The sequence below is a fragment of the Benincasa hispida genome, chromosome 11 (assembly GCF_009727055.1).
Source record: "Benincasa hispida cultivar B227 chromosome 11, ASM972705v1, whole genome shotgun sequence".
In the NCBI taxonomy this organism is placed as follows: domain Eukaryota; kingdom Viridiplantae; phylum Streptophyta; class Magnoliopsida; order Cucurbitales; family Cucurbitaceae; genus Benincasa; species Benincasa hispida.
The window spans coordinates 41,139,362-41,157,622 of record NC_052359.1 but is presented as its reverse complement, the minus strand read 5'-3'; positions in this window follow the sequence as shown (position 1 = coordinate 41,157,622).

Sequence of the window (18,261 nt, the reverse complement as noted above, 5' to 3'; positions counted from 1 at the left end):
GGAACAGCCTTCACTCAAGAAACAAACGTATAGATGAAGAATCAAAATTTTAAAATGGGAAGAGTAAGGATCATATTTACTACCACGGACTAATAAAATGACATATAATTTTATTTAAACAGGCAGCTCTCTGATGAACCAAACAGGAAGGATTGGAAACCCAAAGAAACAATTCCCACCATTATGTTCACAAAATTCATTTACTTTGCTCTATCTAGGCAATTTTTTTAAATCAAAAAATCAAGTTTCAGTTGAGAAAAATTGAAAGACTGCAAAAGAGACAAAAAGACAGACAAACTACCCAGCTTGTTGAAAATATTTTCAATCCAGCTTTCCAAAAATTAGCAGCAGAAAATCACCAAATAATTTTTGCTTTGTTTTCTACTCTTTTTACTTGTTTGGGGACACTAGGGATCAACATTAGACTTTGCATTATAAATAGATAAAATAAAAATAGTTAACATTTCCGCGTGAGACAGGTAGATACCAAGCATTCATCATGAAATTACAAACTGAAACTCACTCTATTTTTTTAATAATAACCTTCCTCCACACCTAGTAATGTTTTTAAGAAATGTAAGTGATCAATTTCATTCACTGATAACTTCATTAGGATATAAAATCAATAAAAACCCAAATAGGAAAAACTCAACAGCCTAAACATATAACAGAGAGTATGTGGAAAACACCATACGACAGAGTATATCAAAAGGAAAACAACCCATTTAGCTAAAACATAAATGCAATCATATCGACGGAACAACAGAGAAATAAAGAAAACCATCTAAAGCCAATAAAATAAACAAAAGATGGTAACGAAAATCCATGGAATGGAGGGTTTTCGGGGTCTCGTTTCCACCTGTGAAAATTGAGTGAACTCGCTGAAATATCTATGAATTTACCGAAATTTCAAAGACGTGCCTGGAAGCTATGGAGTTAAACAATCAGGATGTATGTGGGAAACCAGAAAGGAGAGAGATTGAGAGCTTTAGTATGGAGTTAAACAATCAGGATGTATGTGGGAAACCAGAAAGGAGAGAGATTGAGAGCTTTAGGAGAAAATCCGGCTGTGAGGTTTAAGGGAGGAGCAGGCGAGTGATTAGGAAGTGGCTGAGAGGAGAGGCGATTATTCTCACAACCCAATTTCTGAGTGCTTTTGGGCCTCCTTAGGTTTGGTTGTTATACCCTAAGAAGCTAATTCTTGGGTTTTGTAAATAACTGATCTAACATATATCTTGTTTTTTAAAATTTTTAATTTTATTTTTTTTCCAAAATTGAAATGAATCAGAAAAATAATTCTATCAATGTTAATCTAAAAAGAACTCCGGTTAATTATTTTTTTATTATTTATCTGTTTCCCATAATTTTAATGAGATATGGGACTCATCTTGAAATATGTAATCAAATCATAAAATTTTATTGAGGAATAAAAAGTGTTTGATCTAATTGTATTTGAAAATTATGTAAGACTCGTCATCGTTATAGATATTATTACCATAAAATTATGAATTTGTCACATTTATTATTACGTTTGTTGTTACCGTTATTGTTATGGTCAAACAGTAACGATAACGATAAAATGTGTCTGTTTCATAATTCAAAGTAAACGCGATCAAAAGCAATCCAGTTGTGTTTGCGACTTAGACCGATTATAATTCATCAATCAATAAAATCTCATTCCGATTATACTAAATTTCATCACAATTTGGTGAATGTGGCCTAAGTGTAGTTGAAATATGATAAAATCACCGAATCGACCTAGATAGTTGGTGGTTTAGTTTTGATCCGACTTCAATGAGCTATTTCAATTTATATATTTAGCAATGTTAGCTAAGCTACGATTTGTAATGTAGAACCGACTAACAACCGAACAAACTAATTACTCATATTTACTTTTTAAATTTGTTTCTTAGTTTTGTTTACTTCTATTACCCTTCTCTATCCTTCCAACTTTAGTATTTTCCATCCGAGAAAATATGTCATTTATTATCTTGGACCATCCATCCCAATTAATTAATTAATTATAGGAAACTTATCATATTTATATGTAAAGTGAGCTTTTATATATACCTGCTATATTTTCTAGATTTTATAATATTTAAAGTTAGATTTAAGTAAAATATATTGGATATAATTATCAGTTAATTTTTATAATTGGCCGAATATTTATCAAAATTTACTGTTTCAACTTTTTAAGTTAAATCTCTCACCATCAATTTTTTCTTTTTGAAAAAAAAAATTGTGCAAGGCACTTGAATTTTGTTTTCAAAAAATGAAAATTTTGAGTAAAATTTTCAAATTTGTTACCATTTCAATATTTATCTTGAAAAAAACATCATTGAAATTAAGTTTCAATTTTGATTATATATCAATTTGGTCATGATATAATTTACATATTGTTTCTAATGATGTTTCTATCTATAATTATACAAAACCTTGTTAAATATTAATAATACTCTTTCGAACATTGACTAAATTGTTACAAATTTTTTAATTACATAGATTAATTAAGTGTTATATATTAATGTTCAATCAATTAAATTATTATAAATTTAAAAATACATTCATTAAGGCCCGTCTGGTAATCATTTTTTTAAAAAAATTAATGCTATAAATAATACATCCACCTCAAAATTTATTATTTTGTTATCTACTTTTCTTTAAAAATAAAAAATAAAAAATCAGGCCCGAATTTTGAGAACTAAAAAAACTAACTTTAAAAATACAGTTTTTGTATTTAGAATTTCGCTAAGAATTAAATTATCGTACTTAATAAATATGAAAAATATTATAAAGAACCAAAAATGAAAAATGAAATGGTTACCAAACCTTAAATTATTATGAAATTGAATGTAAATCGTCTAAATTGTTACAAATTAAGGTTGAACAACTAAATATTAGATTCAAATATAGAAAAATGCACAATCATTGTATTAAATTGATTGAAACGTTAATTTGCAACACATTTATTGCACGTTTTATTTCAAGAAAAAAAAAATAGGGTAAATATCAATTTATACCCTTAAATTTTAGGGATTGTAGGAATCTAAACCACAAACTAAAAATTGTATCAATTTTACCTTTAAACTTTGGATTATATCAATTTAAACTCTAAACTTTGGAATTTGTATCAATTTAAACCTCAAAATAATAATTATATCAATCTAAATTCTTAACTTCAAGTGTATCAATTATGAAAGTTTAGAGTTTAAATAGATACAATTATTAGTTTGGGATTTTAATTGATACAATCTCAAAAGTTTAAAATTTAAATTGATACAATTATTGGTTTATGATTTAAATTGATACAACATCCAAAATTCAGAATATAAATTGATATTTTTCTAAAATTTTATTTAATGAATAAAATTTCATTGCAATTTTGTAATTTAAGTTAATTTGTCTGCAAAAGCCTTAATAAACCATCCCGAAATCATTATTCATATGTGTGGCGCCTTGGTGCACTTTGTTGATCATATTTATCTTCATTTGTCTATTGTCCTTCTGGATTGTAGTCTTTTGGTGGCAATCTTGTATTTTTGTAAGTTATATTGCTTTTGTTGTTCTTTCTAATCATTATTTTTCCTTTGAAATGTAACTATTGTCATCCTTCACATAAGTATTACAATACATATAAAACTCACGTAAAATACAATAATCAATTTTAATATTACAGTAATTACAATAATGAGAAAATGGTAACTAATTATGTATTTAACCTCGTGATTAATTTCAATTACTCGCGATTTAAATTTGCATAGAGCATATTTGATACTCATTAAAAGTTGAAAGATAAAAAATGACAAAAAAAAAAAAAAAAAAGTTTTCTAGAGATTCTTACTTTTTAATATAGTATAGATTATATTATATATATCATAGATAAGAAATTAGAAAATTTGGAAAAATTACTTTAAATAACAAGAATGTTGAAAATATTAATATTTATCTTCAATAGACCACGATAAACATTGAAGTTTTTTTTTTTTTAATACTTGTACATATTTTAATTCATTTTCCTGTACAAACATTAAGATTTGTTTCAAGAGACCTGGGATAAGTTAAGCATCCTAAGCCCAACCTTTGTTTGAAAGTTTAAGAAGCCAAGCCAAGACTTCCTACCCTCTTCCAATGTTAATTTAGAAAGTTTGTCGGCCAACTTCCAGACACCACCTTTCGCGACCGTTATAGGCCAACACCGACCACTACCTCCAACGACCATCGTCGGCCACCTTCGGTCACCACTTCCGACGACCCTACCAGCGGACTTACGGCGACCCTGACGATGGACTTCAGCCACCAACTCTAGCAAAACTTTGGCCACCGTTGGCCAATTTTGACCACCACCTTTGGTGATCGTTGTCGTCCAACCTTATGTGGTATTTTGCCTTCCAACGTCAGATTCACTAGCACCGAAAATTCACCCAACAGCTAGCCCACCCATAAACCAGAGTATAACCCTTAGCAACCAGCCGAGCTTTCGGCCTGCCTATCAATAGAACCATCAGGCCGAAACTTGATCGTAATGACAGCTTCATCATCTTCGAACTCGATCTTTAAGTGTCAGTGGCCAAGGAATTAGTTACTATTGCCCTCTTCTCGAGCAGAATGTGCATTTATCATGTAGTGGATTGAGACATAATATCGACAAAAGAAACCTTACCGGTGGCTTGACTAAGAATCTCGAAAGGGCTTTCCAGCTTACTCTGCTATAACGACTGTTGGGTTAGCAAGGTGCAGCAGGAGTGAGAACTCGAAAGGTTTTTTCAGCTTACTCTGCTACAACGGACCGTTAGGTTAGTAGGGTGCCGCGAGAGGTAAGGAGGAATCAACGTTATCCACAATATTAAGGTAAGGTTTTGAATAGGGCTGGATATCCATATACAAGCTCGTAGACCACCGTCGATGACCCCTATTGGCGAACTTTCGACCACTAACTTTGGCCAAACTTCGACTACCATCGATCAACTTTGGAAAACATTAATAAAAATATTTTTAGTATATAACCAACCAAACAAAATTGTATATAAAAATACAACACGCGTGTTTTTGTTTTAAATAAGGGTGTTTAAATAAAAAACATTACAATTCATTCTCCTTAGTTTAATGATAATAATATTTCCTAAATAAACTCTTTTTCTTCTATTTTCTTCATTTGAAGTTTTTTCTTTTTAATTATTATTATTTATTAGATTATCTGTTTTAATTCGTTCTCTTCCATTTGTTTATATGTTTCCTTTACTTTAGGAAATTATTTTTTAAAAAAAATTTCTCTTAGCTGTAAATCGATCGCTACAAAAAGCATCCCTTCTATTTTTTTCTTCTACTTATTATTATTATATACATATTTTTAATTAAAAAATGAATAGTAAGGAGGGGTAAAGTGTAAATTGAATTAGATATTTTTAATTATTTTAATATATATTTATTTAAGTTATTTGGGTAGAATACCCCAATTTAAATTAGTAAAAAAAGAAAATGTCTGTATAACATTACATTTCAAACCTAATAAAATCAAAATATCAAATTATAAACAATAAATTAAATAAAATTATAATTTTAGTCCAATCTATATTTCAAAATTCATAAAACAAATATTCTTTTAAATTGTTTAGATTATTTTAAATTCAACTATATTAAAATAATTAATATGACAAATTTGAACTAATATAAAATCTAACCACTGATTAAATATAAGAAAATGTTTCGAGAACTCAACATTTATAAATTTGCACCTCATTCTCAGGCTTCCTAAGCCTGCACTCCAAACACAGGTTTCTTAAACTCAAACTTCCAAAATTGCATTCAAAACATAATTTTTCTTAAACCCAATAAACCTCCCACCCTCACCCAAACATGCCCTCTTAGAGTTTATACACTATTCAAAAAGGTTTTCTAGTGGAATGTCTACAAAAGAAGAAACTTATCTCTATTATCACTATATGAAGATATATAAACTATAAATATCGAGTCAAACCAATCAATTAAATTAGTCACGCAACCAATCTATTCAAATCTAACCAAGCCATTTAAAGACAGTTATAATTATATTAAACTGAATCGGTTTAAAATAAAAAGGAAACTCATAACTAAATTATATGGTATATTATAAATTACAATTGTCTTCAAAACCTTAATATTAATAGTCTGAATTAATATTCTTCTGAATTAATATTCAAAACCTTAAATTACAATCACTCACGTATTCTTCTGAATTACAATTGTCTCAAATCTATTTGCAAAGAATATGTGAGTGATTCATATACAACATCTCTTTCTTTTATCAATGGTTCTACCAATATATATATATATATATATCAAGTTACTCATTCATCTTCTTTTGATTGTAGTTTTTAAGATGTTATTTGCCGTTTTCACCATATGTCTATCCACCATAGACATGTTGATATCATTCATGATTTGATTCTTCATTATTGGGCAGGATGATTTGATCTAAATGGTGTTAAACTTGTGTACATCATTTGACTGTGATAAAATTGTTATTCTTTTTTAGGATCTCGTGAGTAATATAGGTTAGAAATAAGGATAATTAGTGTTATTGAATTGATCTATAGATTTATTCATCAATTAGTAAGAAATCAAAATCGACGTATATAAATAAATAGTAAACAATGTATACCTTATTGGCTTTTCTTATTTTTCTTTATTTCCAAATCCATTTTTTTTTTATTTTAGATTGTTTACATCTTTTCAAGATCATAGGGTATTTATATCTTTTACATGAAATTTTAATGATTCTTTTATTATTTTAATAATTATTATTAAGATAAATATCAATTTATATCCCTGAATTTTGGGTGTTGTATCAATTTAAACCATAAATAATTATATCAATTTAAATACTGAACTTTAGAATTGTATCAATTTAAACTCAACTAATAATTGCATCAAATTGATTTTTTATAAGTGTATCATTTTAAACTTTAAACTTTCATAATTGTACCAACTTAACCCTCTATCATGTTTTATTTGAATACACTTAATATTTATAGTTTAGATTGATATATTTATGAAAATTCGAGGTTTAAATTGATACATTTATAAAAAAAGTTAAAGATTTTAATTGTTAAAATTTTTAGTTTAGGGTTTAAACAGATACAATCTCTAAGTTTAGGGTATAAATTGATACTTGTCATAATAATTAATAATAATGACACCTAAATTAATTTGTAATCGTCATTGATGTTATTATTATTTTAGTATGCAATAGTCATGGTTTAATTCATTGATTTTTCTTAGATAGGATTTTAACGTTTATTTGTTTTTTTAGAGTAATATTGAAAATAATAAGTAAAATTGTATCTATAGAAAAATAAAAAAGAAATGTAATATTGTAAATTTTAAATGGTCATAATTAATTACATGAATAATTGAATTTTTTGTTTATTTGTTAATAAAATTCAAGAATTTTTTATAAACAAATTATTTAACAATAAAGTCATTTTTTTTAAGAACAAAAGAATAAACTAAAATGGTTGAATCAACAAAATTGAAAGTCTTCAATAATGAGATATTTGTAAATCAATAAAAATAACAATTTTTTATTAATTAAATTAACAACTCTACCTATTCTAACCGTGTAACACTGATTATGCATAATTTCTAATTGATAGTGACATAATTTGTAAACTTAAGTTTTAATAAAAGGGTAAAATAGATTAAAAAAAAAGTTTTTCAAATCTTCAAAGAAATTTGACATAATTTTTTATTATAAAATTTATATTTGATATAATTTTTCTTGAGTTTAATAAGTAGACTTTTGAAATGAAATGAAATAATTAAAATATAGAGCTTAAAATTATATTTGTATCATATCAAGCTAATTTTTAATGAATATAAGGTGAATGAGGTTGAAAATAATGGAGACATAATTTTTAAGAAGAATAAAATATTTGAATGAATATACTTCTAGTTGATTTTAAATTTAAAATCATGAACGTGAAATTTAAAATTATAAATAGAGAGATTGATGTAACAAATTATAATACGTATGATATATTTAAAAAAAGTTTGTGAAATAAAATTCATGCAAAAAATGACATAATAACGTGATGTTGATCATCTTTTAAAAAATATAATTGATGATCTCATGGAGTGTTTGTACTTGAAAGATGGTGGTTTTTGAATTTTTAAAAAAATGATATTATGCTTCAATTTACAAAGAGAAAATGAATCATCAATTTCTTAGATTATCGTAGATGGAAAAAAAATAGTAATTTCAATTTCATCATTTATATTACTGTTCACCATTTTTCACATTTTCTAGTTTTAATGAAAAAAATTATTAACAGAAAACAAAATAAAACAATTAAACGGTTCCTCGATAATTTTCAAATCTACCATCCGATTCCATGTTTCCTTTCCGAAGAACAAAAACATTCAACTTCCATTACCATTAAAAAACTTTGATATCTCTAATAAAATAAATTAACTTTTTTTTTCTCAGTCATATTACAAAAAGAAAAATAGTGTAGAATTTATGTAAAAATATTGGTTTGAAAATTAAATTAGCTAATTAAGAAAAATAGTAAAAAGAAATACAAATGCGTTCACTAAGTTACATCTTTGAAGAAATTATATCTGAAAATTAAATCGACTAATTTAAAAGACAAAAAATAAAAATATACCATATGTAAATCATAGAATAGAGGGTTTTGGGGGTCTCGTTTTCACTCGTGAAAATTGAGCGAACTCGCTGAAATATTATAAATTTACCGAAGTTTCAAAGGCGTGCCTGGAAGTTATGAAATTTAACAATAAAAGAGAATGTAGGTGGGAAACCATAAAGGAGAGAGATTGAGAGCTTTAGAGAGAAAACCCGAGGTTTAAGGGAGGGGCAGGCATGATCGGGAAGGGGCTGAAAGACAGGCGGCCAAATTTCGATTATTCTCCCACCCAATTTCTGAGTCGCTTTTGGGCCTCTTTAGGTTTGTTGTTATACCATAAGAAGCTAATTCTTGGGTTTTGTAAATAAACAATCTAATATATATCCTATTTTTTTAATTTTTAATTTTATTTATTTTTTCAAAATTAAAATGAATTAACCCCATTGAAAAATAATTCATCAATGTTAATTTAAAAAGGACTCCAGTTAATTAATTTTTTACCGTTTACCTGTAATTGTAATGAGATGTGGGACTCGCCTTGAAATATGTAATCAACTCATGTAATTTTATTGGGGAACAAAAGGTATTTGATGTAATTGTATTTGAAAATTAAAGACTCACCACGGTTATAGATATTATTACTATAAAATTATGAATTTGTCACCTTTATCATTACATTTGCTACTACCATTATCGTTATGATCAAACACTAACGATAACGATAAAGTGTATCTCGTTCATAATTCAAAGTAAACACAATCAAAAGTAATCCAATTGTGTTTGCGACTTAGACCGATTATAATTCATCAATACCAAATTTCATTACAATTTGGTGAACGTGGCCTAAGTACAGTTGAAATATGATAAAATCACTCAATCGACTTAGATAGTTGGTGGTTTGGTTTTGATTCGACTTCAATGAGCTATTTCAATCTATATATTTAGCAATCAATCAGTTAAGCTACAATTTGTAACGTAGAACCGACCCACAACCAAACAAACTAGATAATCATATTTACTTTTTAAAATTTCCTTCCTAGTTTTGTCTATACTGCTCTTCCACGATCCTCCAACTTTAGTGTTTTCCATCCGAAAAATATGTCATTTATTATCCTGATCCATCCATCCCAATTAATTAATTAATTATAGGGAATTTATATTTATATATAGTAAGCTTTTATATATATCAGTGCTCTATCACGTGCACGTGCACGTATATTTTCTAGATTTTATAATATTTAAAGTTTTATATAATTTAAGTAAAATATCTAGAATATAATCATCAGTTAATTTTTATAATTGCCCGAATATTTTTATAGCTACATATATGTTGAGTTTTTTTTTTTTTTTTTTTTTTTTAATTTTAATTTAGTCTAGTTTGTTTATCAAATTTTCATGTTTAACTCCTTTAACTAAATCTCTCACTATCATTTTTTTCCTTTTTGGAAAAAAAATTGTGCAAATCACTTTAATTTTGTTTTCAAAATATGAAAGTTTTGACTAAAATTTTCAAATTTGTTACCATTTCAATATTTATCCAGAAAAATAAAATCATCGAAATCAAGTTTTAATTTTGATTATATATCAATTTGGTCGTGATATAATTTACATATTATTTCTAATGAGGTTTATATCTATAATTATATGAAACATTGCTAAATATTAATAATATTTTTAGAACATGAACTAAATTGTTACAAATTTTTTTAACTACATGGACTAATTAAGTGTTATATATTAATATTCAATCAATTAAATTATTATAAGTTTAAAAATACATTCATTAACACCCGTCTAGTAATCATTTTTTTAAAAAAATCAATACTATAAACACTACCTCCGCCTCAAAATTTATTTATTTTGTTATTACTCTTCTTTTTAAAAAAACCAAGCCCGATTTTTGATAACTAAAAAAATAGCTTTTAAAAAGGTCGTTTTTGTTTTTAGAATTTAATTAAATTATTGTATTTAATAAATATGAAAAATATTATAAAGAACCAAAAATAAAAAACGAAATGATTACCAAACCTTAAATTATTAAGAAATTGAATGTACATCGTCTAAACTGTTACAAATTAAGGTAACTAAATATTAGATTCAAATATAAAAAAATGTACAACCATTGTAATGAATTGATTGAACAGGTTGAATTTACAGCACATTTATTGCAGGTTTTATTTTAAGAAAAAAGTTTAGGGCAAACATCAATTTATACCCCTAAATTTTAGGGATTGTATGAATCTAAACAACAAACTAAAAATTATATAATTTTAACTTTAAACTTTGGAGTTATATCAGTTTGAACTTCGAATTTTAGGATTTGTATCAATTTAAACCCAAAATAATAATTATATCAATCTAAACTCTTAACTTCAAGTGCATCAATTATGTAGGGTTTAAATGGATACAATTATTAGTTTGATGTTTAAATTATATAATTATTAATTTATGATTTAAATTGATACAACATCCAAAATTCATAGTATAAATTGATATTTTTCAAAAACTTTATTTAATGAATAAAATTTCATGGCAATTTTGTAATTTAAGTTAATTTGTCCTAATAAACCACCATGAAATCATTGTGGCGCCTTGGTGCACTTGGTTGATTATGTTTATCTTCATTGTCATTCTAGTTGGATTGTAGTCTTTTGGTGGCAATCTTGTATTTTTGTCAAGTTATATTGCTTTTGTTGTTCTTTCTAATTATTCGTTTTCTTTTGAAATGTAACTATTGTCATCCTCACATTAGTATTACAATGTTCAGTATACGTAAAACTCATGTAGAATACTAACAATAATCAATTTTAATATTACAGTAATTGCAATAATGAGAAAATGGTAACTAATTATGTATTTAATTATAAAATTTGGAAAATTACCTTAAATAACAAGACTGTTGAAAATATTTACAAATATTAACAAAATATCAATGTTGTAATAGACATTGAAGTTTTTTTTTTTTTTTTTAATACTTGTAAATATTTTGATTCATTTTATTGTATTTGAAAACAATCCTTAAGGGTGTTTGTTTCAAGGGTTAGGCTTGGGATGAGTTAGACATTCTAAGCCCAACCCTTCTTTGAAAGTTTATGAAGCAAAGCCAAGTCTTCTTACCTCTTCTAATAGGTTTGAATAGTAAATCGGGTTACACTTTTTTTTTTTCTAATTTAATTTAGAAAGTTTGTCAGCCAACTTCCAGACACCACCTTCGGCGGCCTCTATAGACCAACACCGACCACTACTGACCATCGCCGACCACCTTCGGTCATCACTTCCGGCGACCCTACCAGCGGACTTCCGGCGACCTTGACGATGGACTTCAGCTACCGACTCTAACCAAACTTCGGCCGCCATCGGCCAACTTTGACCACCATCTCTTGTGATCGTTGCCGGTCAACTTTGACCACCACCTCTAGTGATTGTTGTCGGCCAACTTCGACGACCACCGTCAACGACCCCTATTGGCGAACTTCCGACTAGTAACTTTGGCTAAACTTCGACTACCATTGATCAACATTGGAAAACATTAATAAAAATATTTTTAGTACATAACAAACCAAACCAACTTGTATATAAAAATATTTCTAAGAAATAGTTGTCAAACATATGTGTTTTTATTTTAAATCAAAAGTGTTTAAATAAAAAATATTATAATTCATTCCAAACAAGCCCTTAGTTTAATGATAATAATATTTTTTTAAATAAACTCTTTTTTCTTTTATTTTTTCATTTAGGGTTTTTTCTTTTTAATTATTATTATTTATTAGATTATCTTTTTTAATTCGTTCTATTCTCTCTGTTTATATGTTTCATTTACTTCAGTAATTTTTTTTTATTTCTCCTAGCTGTAAATCGATCACTATAAGAAGCATCCCTTATATGCTTTTCTTCTACTTATTATTATTATTATTATTATTATTATTATATATATAATTTTAATAAAAATTGAATAGTAAGGAGAGGTAAATAGTAAATTGAACTATATTTTTTTTTGCCTAATTAAGTATATTTATTTAAGTTATTTGTGTAGAAGACTCCAATTTAAATTAGTAAAAGAGGCAAACGTCTGTATAACATTTTATTTCAAACCTAATAAAATCAAAACATCAAATTATAAAACAATAAATTAAATAAAATTATAATTTTAGTCAAATCTATATTTCAAAATTCAAAAAACAAATATTTTTCTAATTTTTTTAGATTATTTTAAACTCAACTATATTAAAATAATTAAGATGACAAGTTTGAACTAATATAAAATCTAACTCACAAACTCAAAATTTATAAATCTGCACTTTCTTCTTAAGCCTGCACTCCAAACATAGATTTACTCAAACTTCCAAACTGTATTACAAAAACAATTTTCTTAAACCAGACTACCTAAACTTCCCACCCTAACCCAAACATTCTCAGGCTTAGCATTCTAAACATGCGCACTCAACGCCCTCTTAGAGTTTATACACTATTCAAAAAGGTTTTTAAGTGGAATGTTTACAAAAGAAGAAATTTAGCTCTATTATCAACTTCATCTATTCAAATTTAACTAAGTCATTTAAAGACAATTATAATTATATTAAATAGAATCGCAACTAAATCCAGTTTAAAATAAAAAGGAAACTCACAACTAAAGAGTATATTATAAATTACAATTGTCTTCAAAACCTTAATATTAATAGTGATATACTTTGTTTTTCTCAAATCTCTTTGCACCTCAAAATTCTCGATGGTTAAAGGTGAAAAAAGTGTCATCGATCTCAATTCCCATTTCCACAGCTCAAAGGCTACATTTTTCTGATCTAACCTTCATTCTATTTCCATCCAGCGCCCGTTTTAGCTTCATTCCAGTACCGTCCGGCGTCATTGAGTTTCGTTTTAGGTTTTCTTCACATTCACGAGTTTCGAATTTCGTTTTAATTTCATCTGAGCAGATCTACGTTGAGCTTTGTTCCAAATTTATCGAGCAGCATTGTCCAAGCTCTGTTCGAACATCACTATCATTATATGCTTTACTAAAAAAATATAGATAACACATCTTCTTCATTTTTTCATGATACTTTTTTTTATTGTCAAATGTGTAGAAATGCTTGGCGAAAAGAGGTGTTTTGTTGGAGAAAATAGTGTGCATTCCCTTAAATAAAAGAGAATCACCAAATGGTAGTTACTTTCCATGTGTTTTGTGTAGAGGTGGTTCAAGAAAATATGTGTTTTAATAGGAGTGGAGGGTAAAATGGGGAGAAAAGATTCTCCCTCATTGCACCATTTTAATATAACAGTTCAATAACAAATGTAAGAATATATTACAAAACAAATTTGTAGGTTAACCTAACAAATTTATTTACTGATGTGTTGTATCAACTGGACTATTTTAAAATTAATTTATGCTTTATTTATTTTTTTAAAAAAATATGAATCAGATTATTATCATTGCCGTATAAAATACAAAACGAATGTGCAGATCAAATTAATTTTTTTTTTAAAAAAAAAGTCTTGAATTAATTATACAATTACTTGTTATATAATTTTGATGTTAATTACTTCAAATATTTAAGTTTTCTTTTATATATATTATGTTTTAGGTCATAACTAATTTAAATAATAAAATAAAAAAAACTCATAATAAATGTGATAAAGCAGTGATAATTTTAGCATAACTTGATTGGTCAATGGATTATATATATTTTCTTTTTAAACTCTAGCTTCCTAGAAGTCAATAAAGTAAAAGAATACTTTTTATTTGATTGTGCCTAATGTTGAGTTTTCAACTAAGCTTTGTTCATTTACATTTGTTAATTTAATAAAATAATATTAGAAGAATTCTTATAAGTAAAAAAATATCAAAAATATTTACATTTTATAACAAAAAGTTATAAAAGTGTTTGTATTTTTAATTTTTTTTTTATAAAGTGTAAATATTTTTAAATATTTTTTATATTTTAAGACCCTTATTATTAATAGTTAAAGTGATTGATATTTTTTAAAATATGAAAAATGAATAACTAAAAATTAAAGATAAAGTAATAATAGATCTAGGATATAATATAATAATAGTAACGTTGGTATATTATGATATTTATTATTATTATTATTATTATTATTTTTATTTATTTTTTTTTTTATAGTCCACACAGTTGCTTTAATTATATTAACTTCCAAATTCTAAAAAATCATAAAGTAAACCAAGGGACATTTTTATAAAATAATTTAAGAGATTTTCTCAATTTTTTCTCACTTACAAGGTTCTTCTAATATAAAGATATATTTGATTAACATCCAATCCATTTCATGTTACCTAAAATTCAAAATTTTAGTTGTAAATTTTATGGAAGTGATCTTTTATATTTAAATACAATGCAATATTATAAAATAAATATAGAGAATGAATATGTAGTAAAATAAATGGGTGGAGATCATGTATCCTATAGAATCAAATGAATGAATTTTAGTAGGGTGAGTTATTATATTTAAATACAACCAATAAGATAAAATAAATTTAAAAGAGTGAAAGTTAAGTGATATAAATATATATTGGAGATCATATATTATATGAAATCAAATGAATTTTATTTGATTGTGTTGTTATAATATACAATCCAATGAGATAAAACAAAATTTAAAATAATGAAATTTGGGTAAGAGAAATATTGTAGATACCGTGTAACCCATGAAATCAAATTTTATTGAGCTGGATTTTTATATTACGTTGCAATTAAATTAAAAAAAAAAAGAAGGAAAAACTGAGTCAATTAAATACGTTGCAATTAAATCAAGGGAGGGAAATAAGGGTTAATGTACCTTATTTGGCTTGAGATTATTTAGCATCTTCATTTTATTTCCTCCCAATCTCCACATAGTGTTTTTATTGTTCCACATTTGGATTTTTCATATAAATAAACTTCTAAATCAAACCTCTCGAAAATCTAAAAACAAACAAATAAATTTCACACATGTTTCGAAGATTCATTATCCACAGACAATTGAAAAGATTTGTTTTCTTCGTTTCGAATTTGAGTTTTTGGATATAAATAAATTTCTAAATCAAAACTTTTCAAAATCTAAAAACAAATACATAAATTCAATACAATATCTAAAATAGCAAAAATAATAAAACTAACCGTTTGAAATTACTCAACCAAATATTTATTATCCATATGCAAAATGATCAGATCTCTTATATTGTTCATCATTTAGGCGCATGAATTAACAATCCATATTTTTTCTATTTTCACAAAGTGTTCTATTGATCTCATTCCCCTCCTTAAGTTGTGAAGTAAATTGGATAGAATAGAGAATCAAATGTCCATTACCAAAGTTCGAACTTCAAATGGAAGAAGTTATAGATTTGTACCAATTTGTATTTGGATGAAGTATTTCGTTTGTGTTTTTTTTTTTTGTTAATGAGGCGTCTTTCTGTAGAGGGTTTAATGGGAGAAGTCACTTCTATTATTTTCTAGATAAATGGGTAAGTAAATATTCTCCTTACATAGCTCATTTTAAAACAGTAGAGATTATAGATTATGGATACATGTTATATTTAGTTCTCACATTTATATATGGTGTATTATCACATACAAATTCACTTTTATTGTTATTTAAAAAATCAAATTAACATCTCATTTTTAATCTTAGAATATATCACTATTTTTTAGGAATATAATATATTATTATTTAGCTGTTAATATGTCATGTGAATAGAATTTTAATCTAGTTAATTTAATTAATATTTTATAATTAATTGAATAACTAAAAATGGTAACTTTCTAAAAATCAATATTAAATTTATAAAGAAATTTATTTTCTTTATTTTTTTTACTATTTATGCATTTATTATTTATCTTTAAAGTAAAGTTTAATATTTTTATAATAATATATGTAATTGTTTAACTACTATATTCCTACATGGATCCATAGGATGTATTTTTACTCTATTTTTATTTTGTAATAAGAAATTATAGTTTTATTTACTATAAATCATTACATATTTAAAAAATGATTAACTTATTTTACTATCAATATATAGTGTAATTCTAAAAATATAATATTAAAATCATTTAAATTTTTTATAAAAAATGTGTAAAATTTTAAAATGTACAAATATTTATAGTTATTTTTGTATGAAATTTCAATCAGTGAACCCCTTGCAATTTTATAAAAATTGACCAATTTTAAAAAATGCATCTAGAAGAGACAACCTAATATTAGGTTTTCTAAAAAGCAAATTTGGGTTTTGTAAATAACCCTTGCGCTCTACCAACTGAGTTAGATGGGCTATTGTTGTTAAAATGAAAAGTTTGATAAACCATTCAAAACCGACCTAAACAATTAGTGAATCGGTTTTCAAATCAACAATCTAACCAATAGATTACATTTTTTAAAAGTTTTATTCCCAACTTCGTTTACTTTATTAATTCATTCCAATGTTTATGTTTTCTATTAGAGAGAAGGTGCATTTATTGTATTGGCCTGGCCTGACCCCATTTTTCCAATTAATTAATTAATTTTATAGGTATATATTACTTATCACCAAAATAGTAATTGTTTCACTTTCATATCATATGCTTTAATTTTATAAATTTCTTAAAATAGAGTTTTTGAATGGTCATAAAATAAAATTAGAGTTAATAAAATAAAAAGAAAAATTATACAAACTTTTGATATACTAAAGTTTTTATATGTTATATTTTGTCTCATACTATATTCCCATTTTAGGTTGCATAAGAGAATCTTTGTCATCAACCAAGTTATAAAATCTAAAATTATAATTAAAAATATAAAAACATTTTATATTCTTTTAGTGTTTTTATTTATTGATATTGATCCATTTGAGATTTTCTAATTAAATTGTGAGAACAAAATAATAAAATAGTAAAATAACATGTATTATTTTATTTATGATATATAGATATATTTATTTAATCCACATATATGTTTATTTATTAAATTTTTAATTATTAGGTTTTTTTTTTCAAATTTAGATATAGATTACTATCTATCAATAAATAAGACCATTCAAATACTTATGGAACTATTAAATTACACTATTCAAAAATTTGTTACGATACTAAAAAATTGTGTAACAAAAAAATTCAAAATTTATAATTTTATCTAATACAATACTAATTTTATGGGTAAAATTAATGTAAAATTATATTTTATTTTGACTTTTGAGACTATCACATTTGGATAGTAAAAACGTATGAAAAGACCGATATTAATATTAAATTTGATATAATGGGTCCATACATATGGATTCCCTGTTCGTGGAATCCTCACTTTGTTTGGATAGATCCCCAAATTTTATCATCCAAATATGTCGTAACCTTATTGATTTGTCACATATTTTAAAGAAAATAGGTAGTATACCTTTCTAAAATTAGGTTCAGAGTCGTTGAGTGTAGAAAATGTATTAATCCCTACAACACAAAACATTTTATTTTTTTGTTAATCAAATTTATTTTATAAAAAACGGTCCTTGTTTATATATATATATATATATATATATATATTATTTTATTATAAAGTGTTTATTAAAATAATTATTCATGAGATTAAATAAAATATGAACCGAGTTTGAGATAGGGGTATTCCTTTACAACCTCAAAATTATTGTCAATTTTATTTAAAATTCATTGTCTAT